General features: G+C 38.3%; 1 pseudogene; it reads left to right on the top strand.

The window, feature by feature from the left end:
* Positions 1 to 1,611: 1,611 nt before the first annotated feature.
* On the top strand, positions 1,612 to 8,356 carry LOC101711991 (olfactory receptor 10AD1-like; annotated as a pseudogene).
* Positions 8,357 to 8,664: the final 308 nt, after the last annotated feature.

Below are 8,664 nucleotides of genomic sequence, written 5' to 3'. Positions count from 1 at the left end.
TTCCTAAGGTGCTCTTTGTCATGAAAGTACCTTATCTCTCCATCCATTTTGAAAGATAGTTTTGCAGGGTACATCAATCTGGGTTGGAGGTTGTTTTCTTTTAGGGCTTGAAATATGTCACTCCAAGCTCTTCTTGCCTTGATGGTTTGTGTTGAGAAGTCTGCTGTGATTCTCATGGGCTTTCCTTTGTATGTGATTTGTTTCTTTTCTCTAACTGCTTGTAGAACTTTGTTCTTCTGTTGAGTTTCTGGAATCTTAACAATTATATGCCTATGTGCAGATTTTTTTTGATCCAGGCTATTTGGAGTCCTATATGCCTCACTTATCTGTATGTCAAGTTCTTTTCCCCTGCTTGGGAAGTTTTCTGCCATTATTTCTGTGAAGAGATTTTTTATGTCATCTGTACTCTCTCCTCTTTCTTCATTGACTCCAGTCCGTCTTATGTTATCCTTCTTTGCATCATCTAGCAGGTGCTGGATTGATTTCTCATGTTCCCTTATAATTTTGAAGCATTTTTTCTTTTCCTGGTCACTAATTGCAATCTTATCTTCTATATCTGAAAATCTGTGCTCACATTGGCTCATTCTGCTGTGTAGACTTTCAATGGAGCTTTTCATGTCCTGGAAATCTATTTGCATGTGTTTTATGGATTCCATTTGTTTCCTATTTGGGGATTCCATCATGTTCCTCAGCTCCTCTATTTTTTTATCTGTGTCCTCTCTAGATTTATTAATCATGTCTTCCACTATGGGCACAATCTCTGCTGTTATCTGAGAAATTATTTCTGATTTCACTTTTTCCAGATCCTCTTTGTTGCTAGTTCAGGGAGTCCAGGTGGTTGAGTATCAGATTGGTTCATCTTGTTTCCCTTTGGGGTTGCTTTTGGTGATGTGGAAGTCTGGTTTTGAGACCTGTTTACCTGTCTTCTCATTTCAGTGGGTGGGTGGGTGTGTGCTGCTGGCGCCCACGCATCTAACCTCCTTGGTGCTGGGGGTCTGTACTCCTCGGCACTGGGGACAGTGGTACAGCAGCCAGAAAGGCTTGCCTCCTCTGTGCTAGGAGGTGTCTACTCTTCAGCCTTGCTTATACATTTCTAACCTCTTCAGCTATTTCATTTTGTTTTATTTTAAGCAACTTCATTTATCCTGTTTTCTGTTAAGTAATAAAAGTATTTCAGGTTATTAAATATTCTTTGAATAAATATCTGAGTAGAGTACTTATTAATATGTAACACTTTCAATTTTCATATATTTTCAAGTAGCTTATAGTTATTTATTTCCTGTTTGATCTGAGAGTTTTGATCAGAAGGCTTTTTGTCTTTTCAATTTTCAAATATGTGGGGTTATTTTCATAATCATGTCTAGTTTTGTTGTTGTCACAGAATCACTTCTGAATTAACTGGACAATCCTTCTAAAACAACCCTTTGATCTTACTTAATTGAATAAGCTTAACACTAAGCACTTATAATGAGTAAAACAACAGATATATTGAGTTTAATAAACAGAAAAGAAAGTGACGCTAGCTGTCTTTCCATCCCAGGAGGTTGACCCCTATTTTGAACCTTCTTCTTGGGAAGAAAGTGGTTGAGACTCAACATACCACCTAAAAAGATGAACGCCTCCCATCAGGTACAGAATCCTAGGTATGTGGCTAAGACTAAGGGCTTTTTCATTGGCTTTCCTTCCACATTTATCAGAAGTAAGTCTACTCTAATGTCATTACAGTGGCAAATCAGCAAACTTGTTCTGTGAAGAGCTAACTTGTAAATATTTTAGGGTTAGCATGCTTGGTTACTAATATTGTACTGAACATACATATAATTAAAATTTCATTTTTTTAATTAAATAACTTTATTATAAAACACACACATGCAAAAAACTAAAACCATTCAAAGAAGAACAATGCAAGAGGAAAAATTACAATAATATTCAAATACACTAGAACTCAACTAAAACAAAACTGAAAAGCACTTAAACATTTTTCCATATAACTTAAAAAAGCATCTCAAGCACCAACAAGACACCAGAGGATGTGATTTGTTTCAGAAAGATCCCCAAAACCAACACTGAACAAATAACGATCCAGAAAAAAACTCCAGTTAGTAAGCAGACTCCACATAAGCCAAACTTCTCCCAAATTTAAATTTCGATACAGTCATATGACACACAATGGAAACACAGTCCGAGAAATGTGTTATTAGGCCATTTCATCCGTGTGTATCCTTAATTACACTTTCAGTTTCTCACACTAGAGAAACTATATGGTATTTACATGTGTGTCCTATTTATTTCACTTAAGAGGATGGCCTCAATATGCATCCATTTAGCTATAAATGTCTCTAGTTTCTCATTCTTTATGGCTGAGTAGTACTCCATTTTGTTTTAAAAACCACATCTTCTTTATCCAGTCTCCAGTTGATGGGAACTTGGGCTGTTTCCAAGCTTTAGCTATTACAAACTGTGCCGCTATAAACATGGGTGCACATATATCACTGTGGTATGATTCCTTTAATTCTTTTGTGAAGATACCCACCAGGGGGATAGCTGGGTCGAATGGGACCTCTAAGCCTAGTTCTTCGAGGTATCTCCATACTGATTTCCACAGTGGTTGAACCAGTCTACACTCCCACCAACAATGGAGAAGGGTTCCTTTCTCCCCACACCCCCACCAGCATTTGTTATTGGTTGATTTCTTGATAACAGCCATTCTTTCTGGGGTGAGATGGAATCTCAGTGTTGTTTTCATCTGCATCTCTTGAATGACCAGTGATGTTGAACATTTTTTCATATATTTATTTTCTGCTTTTACTTCTTTGTCTGAGAAATGTCTGTTCATTTCAGATGCCTATTTTTGAATTGGGTCTTTGAATTGGGGGGGGTCTGATTTTTTTCAGTTCTTTATATATTCTAGAAAGTACTCCTTTGTCTAAGGTACTGTTGCTGAAAACTTTTTGCCACATTGTAGGTTGTCTCTTAGCTCTGTTGGTGGTTTCTCTTGCAGTGCAGAAGCTTTTTAATAAGATGAGATCCCAGTTGTTGATTCTTTGTGCAAGTTCCTGTGCCACTGAGGTTTTGTTCATAAAATCTTTTCCTATACCAATGTCTTCAAGAGTTCTACCTAACTTATCTTCCAGAAAATTTAGTGTTTCTGACCTAATATTTAAATTTTTAATGTACTTTGATCTTAATTTAGTCCATGGTGATAGGTATGGTTCAAGTTTTAATCTTTGGCAGGTTGAAATCCAGTTTTTCCAACACCATTTATTAAATAGGCTATCTTTCCTCCAATGAGGATGGTTGACTCCTTTTTCAAAGATGAGGTGGCTGAGCATATCTGTAGTTGTTTCTGCATCTTCTAATCTATTCCACTGATCCTCAGGTCTGTTTCTTTGCCAATACCATGCTGTTTTTATCACAGTAGCTTTGTAGTATAGTTTCAAGTTGGGGATTGCAATACCCCCAGCCATACTTCTGCTGCCTAAAATTTCTTTTGCTATTCTAGGTCTCTTCTGGTTCCAAATGACTTTTGGGATTGTTTTCTCTAGTTCTGTGAAATATATTTTTGGAATTTCAATGGGGATTGCTTTAAACCTATATAATAGTTTTGGAAGTGGGGCCATTTTCACTATATTGGTTCTTCCTATCCAGGAGCAAGGGATGTCTTTCCATTTTCTTATGTCCTCCTCAATCTCCTTTTTAAAAGTGCTATAGTTTTCATTGTAGAGGTCTTTTGCTCCCTTTGTTAGATTGACTCCTAGATATTTCTTTTTTCTTTTGGATGCTATTGTGAAAGGAATTGTTTCCCTACTTTCTCTCTCAGTGAGTCTATTATTTGTATATAAAAAAGCCATTGTTTTTTGAATGTTGACCTTATATCCACCTACTCTACTGAATCTGTCAGTTAAGTCTAGAAGTCTTTTGGCAGAGTATTTTGGGTTTTCTATGTAAAGTATCATATCATCAGCAAATAATGACAGTTTAACTTCTTCCTTTCCTATTTTTATTCCTTTTATTTCTTTCTCTTTTCCAATTGCTGTGGCTAATGTTTCAAGAACAATATTAAACAGGAGTGGTGATAGTGACTATCCTTGTCTTGTTCCTGATTTTAGCATGAAAGTTTTCAGTTTTTGATCATTTAGTATGGTGTTGGCTGTTGGTTTTTCATAGCTAGCCTTAATCAGGTTGAGATAAAGACCTTTTATTCCAATCTTCTGTAGGGTTTTTATCATGAATAGGTGTTGGATTTTGTCAAATGCCTTTTCTGCATCTATTGAGATGATCATATGGTTTTTGTCCTTGACTCTGTTAATGTAGTGTATTACATTTATTGATTTATGAATGTTGAACCATCCTTGCATCCCTGGGATAAATCCGACTTGGTCAGGGTGTATGATCTTCTTGATACCCTTTGTATTCTGTTTGCCAGTATCTTGTTGAGGATTTTTGCATCAATATTCATTGGGGAGATTGGCCTGTAGTTCTCTTTTTGGGTTGGGTCTTTCCCTGGTTTTGGAATCAAAGTAATAATTACTTCCAGAAATGAATTTGGAAGCTTTGCTTCCCTTTCAATTTCCTTGATGAGTTTAAAGAATAATGGTAATAGTTCTTCTTTAAATGTCTTGTAGAATTCAGTAGTGAAGCCATCAGGTCCTAGGCTCTTCTTTGTTGGTAAATTTTTATTACATTTTCAATTTCACTCATTGTAATTGGGGTGTTTAGAATTTCCATATCTTCTTCATTTAACTTTGATAATTCATATGTATCTAGGAATCTGTCCATTTCTTCTGTGTTTTCCATTTTGTTAGAGTACAGGTTCTCAAAGTAAGAATTGATGATGCTTTGGATTTCTCCTGGATCTGTTGTGACTTCACCTTTTTCATTCTTCTAAAATTTCATTTTTTATTATATTACATTTAACTAGTACTTCTCCCTTGAATTTTTATTTGCTAAATCTCACAACCCGACTTGAAAGCCTTATGATCTCTTTGGCAATGACAGCTTTGTTGTTGTAATGAGGAGGCAGCCATAGATAATCACAAATGAATGGATGTGGTTGTATACCAATTAAATTTTATTTGTAGGAATAGACAATGGATCATATTTGGCCTGAGAGCCATAATTTGCCAACCCCTATATTAAACCAGTGATTTTCAAGATTTAATGTGCTTCAGAATCATATGGAGGGCTTCTTATAATGCTGAATGATATGCCTAATCCCCTGCGTTCATGTTTCAGTAGATCTGCAGAAAAGCCCAACAGTTTGTATTCTTATCCCATTTTGTTGCTGCTGAGCTGGCATCCACACTTTGAGTACCACTGCATTAGAAGAAATGCCTTATTGCCTTTTTATTTCTAAATCCCACTGAAAGGAACATAAACTTATTTGTTGTTGTTCAATTAAAGATTTCGTCTATCTTTTGAGACAAAAATTAAGTGCTAACATTTAAATAGTGTCATGGCCAGAAATTCCTGACCAGCAGGAATTCTCTAACAACACAGTGCCCTAATTAAACAAAGTCACTCCTTCTCAGGGATGAATAGAAAAAAGGCACTGCTACCCCTGAACTCAAGCTCTCTGGGGCTGTAAAGTGGGATAGAGTACAATTGGTCCCAGTGCTCCATTCAGATAAAAATGAGTTTTTGTCCTTGTTTTCCTTTCTCCCACCTAGACTTGTATTAGATCCCCCAATGTGGAACCAACTGTAATTGCTGAATTTCTTCCTGAAGATACATTTCTTCCCTACCCCTACTCCCACTCAAGTCTCAGTGGCAGGTTCTACTCAAGTCTTGTGCTGGTTTCAAAAACTTTTAAAATATAAACATAGAAAAACAAAATGAAAAGACATGAAACATTAAAGTGTTTTTTCCTAGATGATTATTTTTATCTCCTTGTTTATTTATGCTTTTCCTTTTTGAAATTTTCCAGATGTGGCAAAATAAGAAAACATTATGTTTATAGTTAAGAGAATGACAATTTTTATTTTGAAAACTCACCCATTTATTTCTTGGATCCACTCTCTGATTGCAGTCCTACCCGTTGAGGTTACACAGAAAAAGTAAATTCTTTCTTCTAGTTGGAAAGCCTATTAATATTTAAGAGATCTCTCAGATTCTAAGTCTTCCTGTTAAATTTTCTTTCAGTGGATTGTTACATAGTTCCTAGATTCATCACCATCCTCTTTTCTCTGAACACAGTCTCAATGATGGATAATCATTTAAAACAGATAGCTGAGAAAAATATAGAATAAATAAAAGGATCAGTGATGACATTAGGAGGGAAGAAGGATGAATAGGCAAATGCAGAAGATTTTTGGGAGCCGGACATGGTGGCACACGCCTGTAATCCCAGCATTTGGAGGCTGAAGCAGGAGGATTGCTTTGAGTTCGAGGCCAGCCTGGGCTACATAGTGAATTCAGGTCCAGGCTGAACTACAAAGGGAGACCCTAATTCAACCCCCCCAAAAAAACTTTTAGGCCAGTGAAACCACTTTGAGAATATTTGTCCAAATACTTAGGATATACAACACCAAAACTGAACTCTAATGTGACCTGTAGACTTTGCTGATTGTGATGTGTCACTGTAAGTTCAGCAGTTGGAACAAGTGTACTTACTGTTCTGATGTCAACAGTAGTGTTGACATGCACTGGGACAGGGGGATATGGGAACTCTGTATTTTCTGCTCAATTCTGTTGTGAACCTAAAACTGCCCAAAAAGTGAATTCTATTTAAAAAGTAGAAAGCCCAGGACTAAATAAAATATTTCAGGTGAAACTTCTTTGACACAAAGTATGATAAACCTTGCTTGGTTTATGATGGGGTTCCCCTATTCCAGCCGATAATAACACTGGCATTTTCAGTGCCTGACACTGCTGACTCATAGGAAGTTTATTGGAATTGTCATTTGCTGTCTTTTGGATTCAGTTAAGGCATATTTGTTTTGGAGAAGTAAGTTAGCAAAGATGACTGCTATGCACAGATAACTCACCTGTGTTTTTTCTATCCTCCTTCCTCAAGCAGGACCCAGACAGCAGACCTATAGAGCAGCCGCACAGTGACAGAGTTCACCCTTGGGGGCTTTGAGCAGAGCTCCCCTTCCATTCAAGCATTGCTCTTCACCCTCTTCCTAGCCCTCTACAGCCTTGCCATGGGCATGCATGGCCTCATCATCTTCATCATATGGACAGACCCCAGGCTTAACAGCCCCGTGTACTTCTTCCTTGGACACCTTTCTTTCATGGATGTCTGCTTCATCACCACCACCATCCCACAGATGTTGATCCACCTGGTAATCAAAAAGCACACTGTATCTTTTGGCTCCTATTTCACTCAAATGTTTCTGGTTTTTGGTGTGGGTGGGGCTGAGTGCATCCTTTTGGCTTTTATGGCCTATGACCGTTATGTTGCTGTCACCCACTAAGTTATGCCCAGATCATGAGCTGGAAAGTCTGTATCATATCGATAGACACTTCCTGGATTTGGGGATAATCAGTGCAATCCTTCTTGACTACATGACATTTTGAGGTTCATTCTGCAGAGACAACCATGTAGAAAACTTCTTCTGTGAGGCCCCTATTGTAATCATCCTCTCTTGTGGGGACCCTTGGTTTAGTCTGAGGGTGATCTTTGTTGATGCCATTGTGGTGTTGCTCAATCCCATGGTCGTCATTATCACCTTCTATGCCCACATCCTGGGCTCCATCCTTAGCAGAACCTCCTCCTCAGGTCAGCGCAAGACCTTCTCAACTTGTGTCTCCCACCTGACTGTGGTTATCTTTTTCTACACCTCAGCCATGTTCTCTTACATGAATCCCCGAAGCACACATGGGCCTGACAAAGACAAGCCTTTCTCCCTTCTCTACTCCATCGTCACCCCCATGTACAACCCCATTATCTACAGCTTGTGCAATAAGGAAATGAAGGAAGCCATGGTGAGAGCCTTTAGGAGAAACAATCCGGCCCTAGGCAGAGCCTGTCTAGCAGGAAGGTCCCTGGAAAATAAATTCCCTTCCCTGGATGGGAGCAGGTTAGTTACCCCTTTCCCATTCTGGACAGGTGAGTAACTCTCCAATGCTCAAAGGCTCCAAGAAAGACAATTCCTGCTTCCTTGGCACCAGATTCAGACCTGGAAGTTTATGCTGATATTTAAGGCTCAACTCTATGACTTCACTTCCAGAAGACCGATCCTTCAAAACTTCCCTTGGTAATACAACTCATGATTGGAGGGACAAGTGCAATGCAATGCAGTTTCAGAACCAGAGAAAAGGCAGCCATGCTTCTAAAGGGAAAGTAACTAAAGAAAAAAGCCAGACCATGGTCTTAAGAGCATTAGCTTCTAGTGGCAAAGTCAATCCGTAGGAGGATTGACTTTGAGAAAGGAATAGACTAGAGGCACGGGGGGATGTGTGGATGTGTGGATATGGTAGGTTGAAGAAACACGCTATGAAATGTGATATCATCCCTGCCAAGTGACCCTCAAGTTCTTCAATTAAGTTTCCAGAAAAAATAAGGATCAATCAATGGGATTGTATTGTTAACCAAAGCCACCGAGAGGATGTGTTGTATGCCAAATACATGTGGATGAAGAAAGGAGAGGACAGAAGAAAGAGAAGACCTGAGAGCAACAATTTCACCAGATTGTAGTTGGGGGTTTAAGCTATATAATA

The sequence above is a fragment of the Heterocephalus glaber genome, unplaced genomic scaffold (genome assembly GCF_053883595.1).
Source record: "Heterocephalus glaber isolate CG9 unplaced genomic scaffold, H.glaber_assembly_v1.0 deba00001733, whole genome shotgun sequence".
Lineage (NCBI taxonomy): Eukaryota > Metazoa > Chordata > Mammalia > Rodentia > Bathyergidae > Heterocephalus > Heterocephalus glaber.
This window is presented reverse-complemented; position numbering and strand designations above follow the sequence as displayed.